Genomic DNA, 16,383 nt, shown 5'->3' with positions numbered 1-16,383 from the left:
GCACTAAACTAACATTTCCTCTGTTCATTAGTCATGTTTTGAGGCTTTACAAATAAATTCCATTTTGATTTTTTATTCACATAATGAATTTTTATTCACACCAAAAAATAGAAGATTTACTGCTATGCAATACTGTAATAATTGTATAAATATCATCACCATATTTGTGAATGTATATTAGACCCACCAGCTGACGTGTATTAGACGTGTGAGGTCGTTTGTTTACTCTTGAATATCGGCAAAAATTTAACATTTCCGCTACTTTGAGCTCAGTTTCAAGCCATTTCCAGTGCTAAAACCAATCAAAATCATCTCTATTTCTATAATATGTCTTCCATTCTATCAAATGAGACCAAGAAATCGCAAATACAACTATAAAAAACATACGAAAAAACACTGCAAAGTTGCTGTTTTAATCGAAAAATCATGATTTCAGTTTTTTTCTCTCATTATACACAGTGTGCTGCAGGATCTGTTTTATGTGGTGCACACATACCACATAGATGTATTCTCTCATATCTAGGCCCAAATGTACCACTCACAGTTTATCAGAGTGAGCTGAGCTCATGGCGTAGATCTACGGTTTGGACACTCACCATAAAGCCGTAGATCTACGGGACGGACCCTGAAAGGGTTAAGTGGGTTTTGCTGTAAGGCTAATTTTATTTTCTGCAAATTGTCTAAAAAAATTTTTTTATGTTAGGCAAGGTTAGAGCTTAGGTTTGGTCATTATTTAATCCAACCCAATCTAACCCAACTGATTATTAATATAATCGAAGAAAGCGCTAAACTGACAAGGGTCATATAGCACTGTTAACCCAACTGAACTAAACCCATCCTGGCCTATCAAAACCCAAAACAACCAATTAATAGGTTACATTAGAGTATGATTTGGTATTTTTTCATTAGGTTGGTTGCATTGAATTTTGATTGGGTTGTGCTGGGCTCAGCTGGGTTGTTTGATAGGTTGGGTTGGGTTGGGTTATGCAAGGTTGGGTTACCTAATGTAACCTAACCTTTTCTAACTTAACCAATATAACCTAATCTGACCTAACCTAACATAAATCAATCCATGAAAACTTTTTTGGACAGTTTATTCAAAATAAAACTATACAGGAAAACCAACTTAATATTATACTGTTCACTACAAATTACCACCCAAGTCTGCCCAGCAGTTTTCCAAATACTGACCACACACATTATGGGCACATGATAAGCACATTATGTATGTATAACCTGGGATAACTCAGTCAAATAATTTGATTTTTTTTATTGGGGTCCCTGATTTCCATTGAGCTCTTGAGCCAAGGCATTGTATTGAACCAGACCACCTCCCATTCCCTAGGTGCTGCATGAGCCCTACAGGTTCAGCGTTTCCCAATGAAAATAAATATAGGTTGACACGATGCTGAACCTAGTCTTTAAACATCTAATAGACTGTCATTAGGTTTTATAAATATCCCATATAACAAAAATAATCATTAATCGGTGAGTTTCTGTGATAACACTGACAATGTGCTCACCAGCTTCCAAAATTTAGTGCTGGTAATTATTAGGAAGGTGCAGATGTATGGCTGTTGCCTTATATCTTGTGCCTGTTAGTGATATACATTTCTTTCAACACACCGGCCGTATCCCACCAAGGTAGGGTGGCCCAAAAAGAAAAATGAAAGTTTCTCTTAAATTTAATAATTTATACGGGAGAAGGGGTTACTAGCCCCTTGCTCCCGGCATTTTAGTCGCCTCTTACAACACGCATGGCTTACGGAGGAAGAATTCTGTTCCACATTCCCATGGAGATAAGAGGAAATAAACAAGAACAAGAACTAGAAAGAAAATAGAAGAATACCCAGAGGGGTGTGTATATATATGCTTGTACATGTATGTGTAGTGTGACCTAAGTGCAAGTAGAAGTAGCAAGACATACCTGAAATCTTGCATGTTTATGAGACAGACAAAAGACACCAGCAATCCTACCATCATGTAAAACAATTGCAGGTTTTCGTTGTACACTCACTTGGCAGGACGGTAGTACCTCCCTGGGCGGTTGCTGTTTACCAACCTACTACCTAGGTAGTGATATATACGTATATATATATGGAAATTTGTCTGGACTGCCTCCATGTGAGTTGTCTACCCTAGCAAGCTCTGATGACACCAAGCCCTGAGGCTGGTACCTCAGCCTCACAAGTGACTTACATGACACGTTTCCATAAATGACTGATGTTGCAAGAAATCTCGCCTGCATGCACGAATGAAGGACTAACTTACTTGGTGTTGGAGAATATATCCCGGTCTTCAACCTCCTAAGCCTTAGCCCCTCTGGACTTCCCCTTCAAGACCACGTGCAGCCGAGAACTTAATTCCTGCAATATTAAGTCGGTATTAATGACCTGCCTGCACCTCAGAAATTCCTGATTTCAAGGGGGTGAGTATCCCCTAGTGTAACTATGCAGGAAATGACACTAGCTTCTAAGCTTAACAAAGAGGGGACGCCAGTACGCACTGGTCTTTGGGCGTCTGACTGCATAAAGACCCACAGTTCAACTCACTCGCAATTTCCCCCAGAAACTGGCCAGAATACTGAGAAAGAAAGGGAGGTCTTGTCTTACTGTATGGGCCTGACAGAGGTCATCTACGGTACTTCGAGGTGCCTCCACCAGATCACGTGGGGGCGCCGCCCTGCTGTTCATGGCACTTGTTATTCCAATGGTGTCCAATCTTAGAAGGAAGCTCTGGCATCTTTGAGACCCACGCCTCATTGTTCAAGCTTGGGCTGCCAGTTCTCCCTACCTAATATAACCTAGTGTTTGCCTATATTAACAGCCTATTCCTATCTACGTTTATGTCTTAGGTCTACATTATTATTATCTACAGTTGCCTCAATAATCCTAATATTAGTTTACTAATAGTATAAACTACCTACCTTTTCCTTGAAGGGTAAATCTATCAATTAAAATGTACCTTCCAACCACCTTCACCAACCTGGGTGTATGTATGTGTTTGGGTAGATGTGAGGGTCCGCAAAACTCAGACAGTCCGTCCGGGAAATATTACGGCCTTCATATGGAACTTTAGGACCGAATAAGTTTCCACATCCTCCCGCCAGCGAAGGTAGGTGATAAGTCTACATCAAGTTCACCTTCCACATGCCCCCACAGCAGACCCTGGACAAGAATGCCGTCTGGCCACTCTCGTCGAGCAGACTCTGGTCTAACTTCAACCATCCAGTTTCCGCCGTGTGGACCTCTGGGGGTGTAAACTTGTTGGTTCTGGTGGTCTTAACATCCTTCCCTTTAACTTTAACATTTTTTGCATGTCTAGCCTTGACTAAGCAGCTCCGTACTTTCCCACCCAGTGGCCCACATGCCCTGGTAGTCTTTCTTCTCACTGATACGAGGTTCCCTGGATTTAATGGCAATCTATCTCCCTCTTTATGTACCCCATAAAGGTGCTTTCCCAAGGTGGCTGAATGTTTGTCACTCCCTTCTTGGTTCAGCTTACCTGGCAGTTCATTTTTGTATACTGATACTCATTATCACTACTCCCCCAGCTATCATGGGGACAGCTTCTTTCCTCTCTGGTGTGGCAGGGAATTCAGGTGGAATCCTGCCACCTATGATGTATCCTACCGGGAATCTGTATAAACCAATTCCTTCCCTAAAAGTTCGTTGTGTAGACAGGAAGTCATCTATCTGGTTGGCTCCCACCAGGATACCTACATTTCTGACTGTGTCAGTGGTAATATCCTGGTCTGCCAGCTTCACGCCAAGGTCTTTCAATTGCTTGGCTGCTGCAGCAAGACCTCTTGCTGTAATTGCTGTGGGTAACCAAGGCTGTAATGTTTCTGCAATGTCCACCTAATTTAGCTGTGACATCCACAACATCGTAAGATTTGGGTGGGACCTGACTTACAGTTCCTCCCAACGTCATACTAACCTTTCTGATGGTCTTCAACTTAAATTTGGCGACCAACTTCTTTGTTATCAAGGATACTTGTGCTCCAGAGTCAAAGAATAATCGGGTTGTTTTGGACCTGTGCCCATTCACAACCCCTGCCATGACTGTAGGTAGGGCAGCACCTCTGTGATTCTCACTCGGATTAGAGACTTCACTCCCACTAATCACGTTGGCTACCACTTCAGGCTCAGACTCACTTTCTATCTCTACCTGAGAGATATCCCTACTAGCCTGGGGTTTCCTTAAATTATTGGGACATAGTACAGTATGGTGCTTACCTCTCCAACAGCCTCGACACTCATTGAGCTGGGTCTCACAGTCTTTGGCAAAGTGTTTCCCACAACACTTGAAGCAGAGTCTCAACTCCTTTAGTCTCTGTTGCCTACTACTCAGTGTTGTATACTCAGAGCAACTCATGCTAGTATGTTCGCCTTCGCAGAACACGCGTATTCTGGCACAAGTGCCTCTGAGGTTCTGCTTAGAGGTTCTTGCCTTAGACACTTCTTTGCCATAGTACACTCCGTTAGTCTGATGAGCTTTAGATTGATCTCCCGAGATCTTTGAGTAACTATCTGTGTTTTTATGTGGTCATGGTGGCGACTCTTCTCTCTCACTTATACTCAAATGAGAAACGAGACCTCCCAACCCCTCAACAGTTTGTTGTATAGTGAACCAGTTTGTCCGATATTTTAAGTGTAACTCATGCACTGTAGTGCCAGCCAGTTTCCTCTGTATCACCTGATTGATGAACCATTCTGACTTACCCCAATCGTGTAAATCTTTGAGATTATTTGTCAAACTCATAACTTCAATTCGGAACTTCTCTAGGCTTTGACGGTCATGGTGACAAGCCTCCAGGTCCAACAAACGATAAAGTATAGCTAACTTTATCTCCTCAGTGTTGCCAAACATGTCCTTTAATTGGTCTTTGGCATGTTGGTAATTAGTGTCAGTGGTTTGGTAATGCCGGACCAAGTCTAAGGCTCCTCGACAAGCTTAACGACTCCCCTTATTATATTGACTACTCTGAATTAAAATGCACACTGTTAGTTCTCAAACGCAACTGAAATGTATATCGATGTGAAAGCTTAACCTAGCAATTTCCTGTACAATGTCAGCAAATAATTACAGGACTTAAGCTAGTCTCTGGTACATATCACAAATTGCACATTAAAATGTCAATGATAATGAAAATCACACAATGAAAATGCAGTCTTTACAAATTAAAATTCACTTGATTAGCACAAATAAATTCCACAATTCAACTTATGAAACACTAAATAAATAATGTGTGAACAGCCTGGCCTAACTGTGCCCAGCTTACTTAGTCTAGTGTGGTTGGTTGGATAAGGAAAATCCTAACCTAACTTCTATAACTGTTGAAATTAGTGTGCAGCTAGAGCCTAAATCTGGCTTTAGAATTCACTGTAAATGATAACTAGGTTAAATCTGACCTAGCTACTATAATTGTTGTAAATATTGCACAAGCCTAGCCTAACTGTGGCTACCTTGCAAATCCACTAAGTAATTAACATACAAGTCTCCTACCCTGGTTTACTTGTAATCACTGTAAATAATTAAATTCACAAGCTTAACTAGCCTACCTGGCCTGCCTGTAAATTACTGTAAATAATAACTTCTGTGCATAGTCAGCTTGGCCTAGCCTCTGTGTAAGTCTCTGGGCCTAGGTGTGCTAAGTTAACCTAACTTTACTAATCTCTGGTTCCTAACTGTGGGCTAACTATGTTAACTTAACCTAGCTATTCCACATCACGGTTGCGAAGGACCACTTGTGGAAATTTGTCTGGACTGCCTCTATGTGAGTCGCCTACCCTGGCAAGCTCTGTTGGCACCGAGCTCTGAGGTCGGTACCTCAGCCTCACAAGTGGCTTATATGACACGTTTCCATAAATGACTGATGTTGCAAGAAATCTCGCCTGCATGCACGAATAAAGGACTAACTTACTTGGTGTTGGAGAATATATCCTGGTCTTCAACCTCCCTAAGCCTTAGCCCCTCTGGACTTCCCCTTCAAGATCACGTGCAGCCGAGAACTTAATTCCTGCAATACGTATTAAGTCGGTATTAATGACCTGCCTGCACCTCAGAAATTCCTGATTTCAAGGGGGTGAGCATCCCCTAGTATAACTATGCAGGAAGTGACACTAGCTTCTAAGCTTAACAAAGAGGGGACACCGGTAAGTACTGGTCTTCGGGCATCTGACTGCATAAAGACCCACAGTTCAACTCACTCTCAATTTCCCCCAGAAACTGGCCAGAATACTGAGAAAGAAAGGGAGGTCTTGTCTTACTGTATGGGCCTGACAGAGGAGGTCATCTACGGTACTTCGAGGTGCCTCCACCAGATCACGTGGGGGTGCCGCCCTGCTGTTCACGGTGCTTATTCCAATGGTGTCCAATCTTAGAAGGAAGCTCTGGCATAAAAAAAAACCATATATTAAAAGCTCTGGCATCTTTGAGACCCGCGCCTCGTCGTTCAAGCTTGGGCTGCCAGTTCTCCCTACCTAATTCAAATTCAAATTCAATTCAAAGTTTATTCTCTATAAAGATTACAATGTTGAATTTACAGAATTTGGTTGCTGTGTGGTTTACATGTAGTTAAATAATGATTACAGAGTGTACCACTAGAACGCCTAGCATGGCTAGGCATTTCGGGCAGACTTAGTTTAATTCTTTATTTTAAAATATTACAAATTATGAGGTAAGTTGGTATTATGGCTAAGTGACTAAATACTAGTTTGTGAGTTTAGCAATGCTTTTGTTTTGGCACAGTACATAGTTTCAGTATTGGAGTATCATAGGATTCATTATTTTAAGATTGAGATTAATATTTCTGTTTATGGTCAAATGGGTGAGTGAGTGTAAGTGTGAACCACCGGGTGGTATTCGTGTAGTTAGTTGATGGGGTGTATCAGGGAGATAAGATGTTTTCTAATGGTAGTTTTGAAGGTGATGAATGTGTCTGCAGTTCTAGAGTTCTCAGGTAGGGTGTTCCAGATTTTAGGGCCTTTGACATACATTGAATTTTTGTAAAGGTTTAGTCGGACACGGGGAATGTCGTAGAGATGTTTGTGTCTGGTGTTATGCCTGTGGGTTCTGTCACAACTATCAAGAAAGCGTTTTAGGTCAAGGTTGATATTGGAGTTTAAGGTCCTGTAGATGTAGATTGCACAGTAGTAAGTGTGGATGTACTGAACAGGGAGTAAGTTTAGATCTATGAAGAGTGGGGGGGTGTGTTGCCAGGGATGGGATTTAGTGATTATTCTTACTGCAGCTTTTTGTTGGGTTATTATTGGCTTTAGGTGTGTTGCTACAGTTGATCCCCAAGCACAAATAGCATAGGTGAGGTATGGATAAATAAGTGAGTGGTATAGTGTGAGAAGGGCATTTTGCGGCACGTAGTATCGTATCTTGGAGAGGATCCCAACCGTTTTGGATACTTTTTTGGTTATGTGTTGGATATGGGTGCTGAAATTCAGGTTGTTGTCAAGGTATAGGCCTAGGAATTTGCCCTCATTATGTCTGGTAATTAGAGTGTTGTCGATCTTAATGTTAATTTATGCATCTCCTGCTCTGCTACCAAACATAATATAGTAGGTTTTGTCAGTGTTAAGCGTAAGTTTATTGGCTGTCATCCAAGTCGATATTTTGATCAGCTCCTCGTTAACAATGGTGTTGAGGGTGGCAAGATTAGGGTGAGAGATGACACAAGTCGTGTCGTCAGCAAAGAGAATGGGTTTCAGGTGTTGGGATACTTTTGGAAGATCATTCATGTATATGAAGAAGAGCAGGGGACCAAGGACACTTCCCTGCGGAACTCCAGTATCAAGTGGCAGTGTTGTTGATGCTGTGTCTTTAATGGTGACTTACTGATAAAAATTAGTAAGGTAAGATTTGAAATAAGCAAGCGCATGGCCTCTTATACCGTAATGGTCAAGTTTGTGGAGTAGGATGTCGTGGTCTACTGTGTCAAAAGCTTTTCTTAGGTCAATAAAAATTCCTAGTGGATATTCCTTATTTTCCAATGCTGTGTAAAGCAGATCTAGCATTTTTATGATTGCATCATTAGTGCTTTTATTTTTCCTGAATCCAAATTGGCAGGGGTTGAGTATGTTTTGTGTTGTTATAAATGAATATAGTCTCCTGTGCACGAGTTTCTCAAAGATTTTGGATAGCAATGGTAAGTTTGATATTGGCCTATAGTTGTTTAAGTCTGTAGGGTCACCACCTTTATGTATTGGTGTAACCCTTGCCATCTTGAGTAGTTTCGGGAAGGTGCTAGTTTCTAGTGACTTGTTAAAAAGTAATGAAATAGCATGCGAAAGGATATGGGCCACTCGCTTGTACAGTAATGGTGGGACATTAGACAGATTCCCTGAGTTGTTTTTAAGTGACTTTATAATCTCGGTGACTTCCGAGGGCTCAGTTGGTGCAAGATAGAAGGAATTTGGGAAATTCCCATCAAGGTAGTCCCCGGCATGGGCATTGGTATGTGGGATTTTATTGGCGAGATTAGATCCTATGGTTGAGAAGAAGTCGTTTATCTTGTTAGCTGTGTCAGTGGGATGTAGTGGTGTTTCATTAGGTTTAGTTAGGACAATATTCTTGTTTTTTTTCAGTTTGTGGGTCCCTAGAATCTGAGAGAGTGTTTTCCAGGTCTTTTTTATATCTCCTCTAGTGTCTGTGAATCTACTGGAGTAGTATAGTTGTTTGGCTTTCTTTATTACTTTGGTGAGAACTGATGAATAGTGTTTAAGAATATCTTTGTGTATTAAGCCCTGTCTATATTGCTTTTCATATTGGTGTTTCTTGTCAATGGATTTCAGAATGGTACTGGTTAGCCATGGGCAACCAAGCCGTTTGTTTGTGATCTGTTTTGTTTTTATAGGACAATGTTTGTTGTATAGTCTAAGTAATTTGTTAAGAAAAATGTCTGTCCAGTCATCAATACCATTGGCCTTGGAGAATTCTGTAGGCCAGTCAACAATCTCTAGGTCAGCTGTGAACTTCCTTATTGAGGCCTCGTCATGGAGTCTAAATGAGACTTTGTTGAATTCAAGTGGTGGTTTACTAATGTTTGTCAGGAGGAAGGTAGGGTAGTGGTCTGTAGTGTTATCTGTGATTATCCCTGATTTAAGGGGGGCTAGTATATTGGTCCATATGTGGTCTATTATGGTTGCACTTGTCTCAGTGAGCCTGGTTGGTTTAGTTATTGTTGGTATGAGAAGTGTGTTGTTCATATTGTTGATGAAATCAGTTACAGGCTGATCATCTAGTAAGCCAAGGTTGATGTTGAAGTCTCCAGCTAAGAGAAGGTGGTGCTTATTCATTTGTCTCTTTGTTATTAGTGACTTTAATTTCTCACTGAAATTTGGGATGTTTGTGTGAGGTATCCGGTAAATGGCACCGATTGTTATAGGTGTCTTAAGGTTTTTTACAGTAAAATTAGCAAAAATGTATTTCCCATATTCATCACTAAAGCAAGTGGTGCTAATACAAGATAATTGGTTAGAGTAATAGATTGCAATACCACCCCCAACTTGGTTTGGTCTGCAGTTGTGAATTGCTGTGTATCCTGGTAGAGGGTAGATATTTATTGTGTCCTGCTTAAGCCAGGTCTCAGTAAGAATAATGCAGGAGAAGGGTGTCTTTAGTGATTCAAGGAGTGCCAGGAGGTCATCTAGTGTTTGCTTAAGGACCTGATGTTGTAGTTAAGTACTGATAGACTTTTAGCATTGTTTAGGATAGTGCTGGTTTGTGTTGCTGTGTAATAAAGGCAGATACTTTCCAATAGGTTTTGATTGGGTGTCAGATTATGGAGGTTTAGATCAGGGTCAACGTGATCAATCATCTTCTAGGTTTAAATTATGGTTATTTATATCCTGAGTTGTGTGTTGAGTTCTAGTACTTATATCTGTAGTGGTGGGAAGTTTGGATAAGTATATAGCTAGAGTATTTTGGTCATATAGAGTATAGTCACTACTACACATAATGAAGTTGATGTTGTCTATGTGTTGTGCTGGAATGAACTAAAGTACAACTAGGTATAAACTAGTAATATAAAAATACAAATTTAAAATAGAACAAGACTCTCACTTGTAATTGCACTAAGGTCTAATATAATGACTTTTGTGGAGTCTATGTTTTGAGCTAGAATGAGCTATAGTACAACTAGATTTAATCTAATAATATAAAAATACAAATTAAAAATAGCACCAGTCTCTCACTAGTAATTGCACTTTTGTAGATGAATGGTTCAGAGAACCGACATGTTGATAAATTAGACACATATGCAACTCTTGGGTATCTTTATTGAGGAAACGTTTCGCCACACAGTGGCTTCATCAGTCCATACGTAGGAGAAACTTGAAGAACAGGAGGAGAATGAGGTAATCAGTCCCTCAACCTTGAGTCGATGTGTTCAGTCCATCAATCTTGAATAGAATACGGCATATCAGCGGAGAAGCAGCTTATAAACCGTATGGCAGGAGAGGTGCAGCAGTCATAGGTCGTGTCACATTTGTTCAATGTGGAAGTAGGTCGTGCCCAACAAATGTGACACGACCTATGACTGCTGCACCTCTCCTGCCATACAGTTTATAAGCTGCTTCTCCGCTGATATGCCGTATTCTATTCAAGATTGATGGACTGAACACATCGACTCAAGGTTGAGGGACTGATTACCTCATTCTCCTCCTGTTCTTCAAGTTTCTCCTACGTATGGACTGATGAAGTCACTGTGTGGCGAAACGTTTCCTCAATAAAGATACCCAAGAGTTGCATATGTGTCTAATTTATCATCAGTAATTGCACTATGGTCTAATATAATGAATTTGGTATTGACTATAGTACAACTGTGTTTAATCTAATAATATAAAAAAGGCACAAGACTCTCAATTGTAATTGCACTAAGGTCTTATATAAGTTGTTTACAAGAATTAGAGTATAACTAGATTTAAATTGACAGGATAAAATACACAAGTTAACGTATCAAAAAGAATAATAATAATAAAAAAAAAATGATAAAAATAAAAATGGCAATGACTTGGTTATAATATGCTAGTAAGATGGTAGACAGGATAATATAAAAGTTGTAGTTGAAAATACTAGTTTAAAAAAGTATAGAATAAAATGGTCAATAAAAGAAGTTTACAATAAGTTTGATCAATAGAGTTTAAAGCAAAATTGGGCAATAATAGGGATTTTAGAATAAAATTGGGCAATTGAGTATTTCTTAAAGTGAGGTAGAATTATTGAGGACAAGTTATGGCTAGTTTATAATAAAATAAGATGGAACAGTGATGCGGTAAGTTGTAAAAAAAGGAGATAGATTCTGTAGATATTAAACAAATTAAGACTATGAGGTAGAATGGTCGTTGAATACAACAATGACAATCAAAAGTAGTTGGGGTATTAGAATTTTAGGGGGGCACAAATTTATGACAAATTTATGACCTAGTGTTTGCCTATATTAACAGCCTATTCCTATCTACATTAAGGTCTTAAGTCTAAATTATTATCTACAGTTGCCTCAATAATCCTAATATTAGTTTACTAACAGTATAAATTACCTACCTTTTCCTTGAAGGGTAAATCTATCAATTGAAATGTACCTTCCAACCACCTTCACCAACCTGGGTGTATGAATGTGTCTGGGTAGATGTGAGGGACCGCAAAACTCAGATAGTCCCTCCGGGAAATATTACGGCCTTCATATGGAAGTTTAGGACCGAATAAGTTTCCACAATATATATATATATATATATATATATATATATATATATATATATATATATATATATATATATATATATATATATATATATATATATATATATATATATATGTATATATATATATATATATATATATATATATATATATATATATATATATATATATATATATATATATATATATATATATATATATATATATATATATATATATGCACACATACAAACATTTGGGAGTGTATAATCTGTATTTGAAAAAGATGGAGTCCATAATTTGAAACACCTTGTATATCACCGTCACGTGGGATATACACCCAGGTAGAGAGATAGACTGGTTATAAATGACCATAATTTTTAAAGGGGTGGACCGGTAAGCCAGCGGAAGGCCTCGGTCAGATGACCAAAAGCTCCAAAGGCGGGTCATCATCTGACTAAGACCCGCGTCAGGAAACATTTGTCCTGTTTCCTGACGAACCTTACCTAACCTAACCTAACCCAGGTAGATAACAAGGTGTATGAACATTGAGACACTTATTCTACATAAGAAAGAAGGAACACTGCAGCAGGCCTACTGGCCCATGCAAGGCAGGTCCAAGTCTCCTACCGGCTTAAGCTATATGGGAATCTTTATTAAGGAAACGTTTCGCCACACAGTGGCTCCATCAGTCCAATACACAGTAGAAAGGGGTTAAAGGAGAGGAGTTTGAGGTAATCAGTCCCTCAGCCTGGCATCGATGTGTTCAGTCCATCTCTCTTGTAGAAAGTACAGCATAGGGCCGGAGAAGTGGCTTGTATACTATAGTCAGGTGAGTGGCAGCAGGAGGAGGCGGGATCACAGTAGTATCATCCACTATTATAAGTAGGTCTTCGTCCAAACGTTGGATAAGTATTGAAGAATTCCTTGTATCCAGATCCCATGATGTTCCACTTCTCCGGTCTTATTCTGTACTTTCTGTAAGAGTGATGAACTGAACACATCAATGCCAGGCTGAAGGACTGATTACCTCAAACTCCTCTCCTTTAACTCTTTCTACTGTGTATTGGACTGATGGAGCCACTGTGTGGCGAAACGTTTCCTTAATAAAGATTCCCATATGTTGCAAAAGTGTCTCAATGTTCAACTGGTCGGTTTTTTAAACCATTTATCACAACAAGGTGTACACACCTTGGTGTGATAAATGGCTTGGACTCGACCCCTGCAACCTCAACTAGGTGAGTACACTGATTATTATATTATAAACTATTATTACGTGCATACACTGAAGTTTCTTGACGTAATTTTAAAATTGATAAGCTTTAAACCTGACAAACTATCTTTAATCCCAATTTTAATTGTTAAAGTACAAATGAATTGTAGTCTTAATGACTCCTGTGCAACGATATATACCCAGATGTATTTATTTAGGTGTATATACACTGACTTTATTACCTTTACTGCTTGATTATATTTTTATTACTTGAATTACTGTTGTGGGGACTGAAGTATCCTTGACTGGCAGCCTAAATAACTATGCTTTTAAAAATCAGTTCCCTGAAGGGAGGTGCCTTGATGCTGGCGATGGGCTCTTGATCCAAGCAGAAGCGTCGCTAGAGTTGGTGTCACCCGGGGCGGAATCTCTGGTGTCACCCCCATGAAATTCAAGGGCGGGGGGATGGGGGAGGGTAAACTCCAGTTGCGTCACTACTGCATGACCAGTTACGTCACTATTGCATGACCAGTTACGTCACTGCTGCATGACCTGTTATGTCATTACTGCATGACCAGTTACGTCACTACTGCATGACCAGTTACGTCACTGCTGCATGACCAGTTACGTCACTACTGCATGACCAGTTACGTCACTGCTGCATGACCAGTTACGTCACTACTGCATGACCAGTTACGTCACTACTGCATGACCAGTTACGTCACTGCTGCATGACCAGTTACGTCACTGCTGCATGACCAGTTACGTCAGTTACAATAAGTTGCAATTTTCGTCATGGTTCCATAAATACATCCCAAACCAGGAGCATGTGCGAAGCAGTACCTCTCGGCTCGAAAGCAAAGAGGTCAATCCCTATGGGTTTAGCACTTTTCCCTAAATATAAAGTCCATTTAACATGTGGGTGGGTGTAAGTACCCGGGTGTTTGGTAACAGCTGTTCAGTAGCTGCTCAGACACACAAGTGGTCAATACTGTTTGTCTTCTCGGTGCTTTTATATTTTTACATACCATACAAAAACAGTTAAGTGAAGCTCTAAAGCCGCGTTGGTCTTTTGGTTGTGTATACACTTAGAGGTGTTTATATACACGAAGCTTAATGGAAATTCTTGACCGATGTACTTGTGAAATACAGCCTTTGCAACACTCGATAGGCTTTATATTTAGAAAATTGACCAGTGTGTTTACGTTATCAAGTCTGGACCTGGTGGTGGCTATGGACTCATCACAACAGGTAAGAGAGGACCTGGTGGTAGCAATAGACTCATCACAACAGGTAAGAGAGGACCTGGTGGTAGCAATAGACTCATCACAACAGGTAAGAGAGGACCTGGTGGTAGCAATAGACTCATCACAATGGGTAAGAGGACCTGGTAGTAGCAATAGACTCATCACAACGGGTAAGAGGACCTGGTACTAGCAATAGGCTCACCACAACAGGTAAGAGAGGATGATGATGAGGGTGTCAGGCCATTGGTGGCTAACAAGCAGTTCGAGTTACTATTTCAAGGAACAACAAAGACTGCTGGTGGAGTTGAATTTGTACTGAGTTAATTATGTCACTGGATTTGCCCTAGAGAGTATTTTGAACCTCTGAGAGTATTACATGTATCTTTTTACGTTCTTTCAAGGTCCCCTGATGTCGTTGATTCGAGGAGTACAACCACTCACTCCCCCATGAATATAATACTTGGGAATTATCATCTTAAAGAATTAAACCTCCGCACACAGTAAGGGAGGGGATGGGACAGGAGGAAAGACGAGGTGTTTACTTTTAGAGACCACACATAGAGAGAGTTAATTGTTATAATAAAGTTATCCAGTTTAATCTTCATTATATACTTGATGTCTATAGAATGTGCAGTGCACCCTTAAGACATTTACTTGTTTTATGGATAACTTTTCTATTTGCATTTCTTCGTATCTTCTTACCATCTAGGCTGTTTTTCCCTCTCTCTGTCCTGAGTTACATGTGGATAACCTTGCTGTTATGTGCAAGGCATTAATAAAAATTCCAAGTTATGTACTTAAACACTAAATAAAAGCTTGTATGTCTAGCAAGGCAGACAAGTGTGAGTCAAAATGATGGCCAATGGGGCCCGATCCCCGGATCACAGTCTCTGGTCCATGGATCCCAATCTCTGGTCCCCGGATCCTGGTCTCTGGTCCCCGGATCTCGGTCTCTGGTCCCCGGATCCTGGTCTCTGGTCCCCGGATCCCAGTCTCTGGTTCCCAGATCCCGGTCTCTGGTCCCCGGACCCCCGGTCCCTGCACTCCGGTCCCTGGTCCCTGGACCCACAGTAAGCTAATCTGAGTTACATTTTAGCGGGCCTATTTTCTCCTTAATCTTATTCCTGTATAAAGAAATCCTTAGGATTTGTCTTCGATTTCCTTGGAATCTTCATTTTATATTCACTCGAGACTTTCGTTATTCCTCGTTTGACTTCTCTCTTCAACTAAATATATTGTTCAGTAAAGTGACCCTTACCTCTTTTGAATGCCTTTCTTTTGAACCAGATGTTTGAGTATTGTTTATCGATTTAGGGTTTGGTATAAATTCTCCCTCAGGAATATACGCAGCTTAGCGGCAGGGGAGTCTGTTCCATTCCTTTATTGCTGTACAATAAAAGGTGTTTGAAGCCTGGCCACTGACTGTGGGTACTACAAAGTTGTGCTCTCTCCCCCTAGTACTATGATTGCTTTGGTTCCCAACCTTGACAATACTGAGAGCAAGATATTCTAGAATGGACACTGAGAAATTTTATAAACTTGATTTAGCTTCAGTTGTTTTACTCTGTCTTCAACATTCAGGATATCCAATTGTTGTAATTCATCCTGGCCTACATGCTCTCTTGGACCCAAGTCCAGGATGAATCTTACCATTTTGTTCTGGGTGATTTGCTGTCTATCTCAGTTTTTTGTCAAGGCAGAGTACCCAGAAGAGCAAGCGTAGTCCATATGACATTGTATAAAAGCTACACACAGGGTCCAGCGAGCCTCAGTAGGCAGTGTGCTTGTCTGTAGAGGAACTTCAGTCTGGCATTCGCTTTCTTTACTACACTGTTCCCTATCAATTCTCCTGACATGCATGGGTCAAAGGGGATTCCCAGATATTTTACTGAGGAAACTGAAGTGATGGGCTCCCCATTACACTGGACATTAAAATTATTTACCCTACTCAGTTTGTTTCGTGCCAAAGAGTATGACTTCCGTTTTCCCGAGGTGTAACGATAGATCGTTGTCTACTAACCATTTGCTGCAGGACTCCGGTTCCAGTGTTATTACATTAGCTATATCTTGTGAGTCTTTACCTGACACTAACAGAGCACTGTCATCAGCATACAGTAAGAGTTTGCACTTGACACTGATGGGTATGTCGTTTACATAACATAGAAATAATAAGGGACTCCACATGCTATTGGCAGGGGTTCTGATTCTGTTTTGTTGATTTCGACAATTTGT

General features: G+C 40.3%; 1 long non-coding RNA gene across 4 annotated transcripts in view; it reads right to left on the bottom strand.

Moving 5' to 3' along the window:
- The window catches only part of LOC138853878 (uncharacterized), a 22,238-nt gene extending 10,573 nt beyond the window's left edge, over positions 1-11,665 (bottom strand). For 2 of the 4 annotated variants that reach the window (XR_011393082.1, XR_011393081.1), the window contains exons 1-4: positions 11,557-11,665; positions 6,273-6,395; positions 5,927-6,022; positions 2,272-2,366 (exon numbers count right to left, since the gene is read on the bottom strand). This is a non-coding gene — a long non-coding RNA (uncharacterized lncRNA). The remainder of the gene's footprint in view (positions 1-2,271; positions 2,367-5,926; positions 6,023-6,272; positions 6,396-11,556) is intronic. The other 2 variants (XR_011393084.1, XR_011393083.1) reach the window with 2 other exon arrangements.
- Positions 11,666-16,383: the final 4,718 nt, after the last annotated feature.

Source organism: Cherax quadricarinatus, chromosome 42 (assembly GCF_038502225.1).
Source record: "Cherax quadricarinatus isolate ZL_2023a chromosome 42, ASM3850222v1, whole genome shotgun sequence".
Classification (NCBI taxonomy): domain Eukaryota; kingdom Metazoa; phylum Arthropoda; class Malacostraca; order Decapoda; family Parastacidae; genus Cherax; species Cherax quadricarinatus.
The sequence above is the reverse complement of the archived record's forward strand: the minus strand, read 5'-3'. Positions and strand labels throughout refer to the sequence as shown.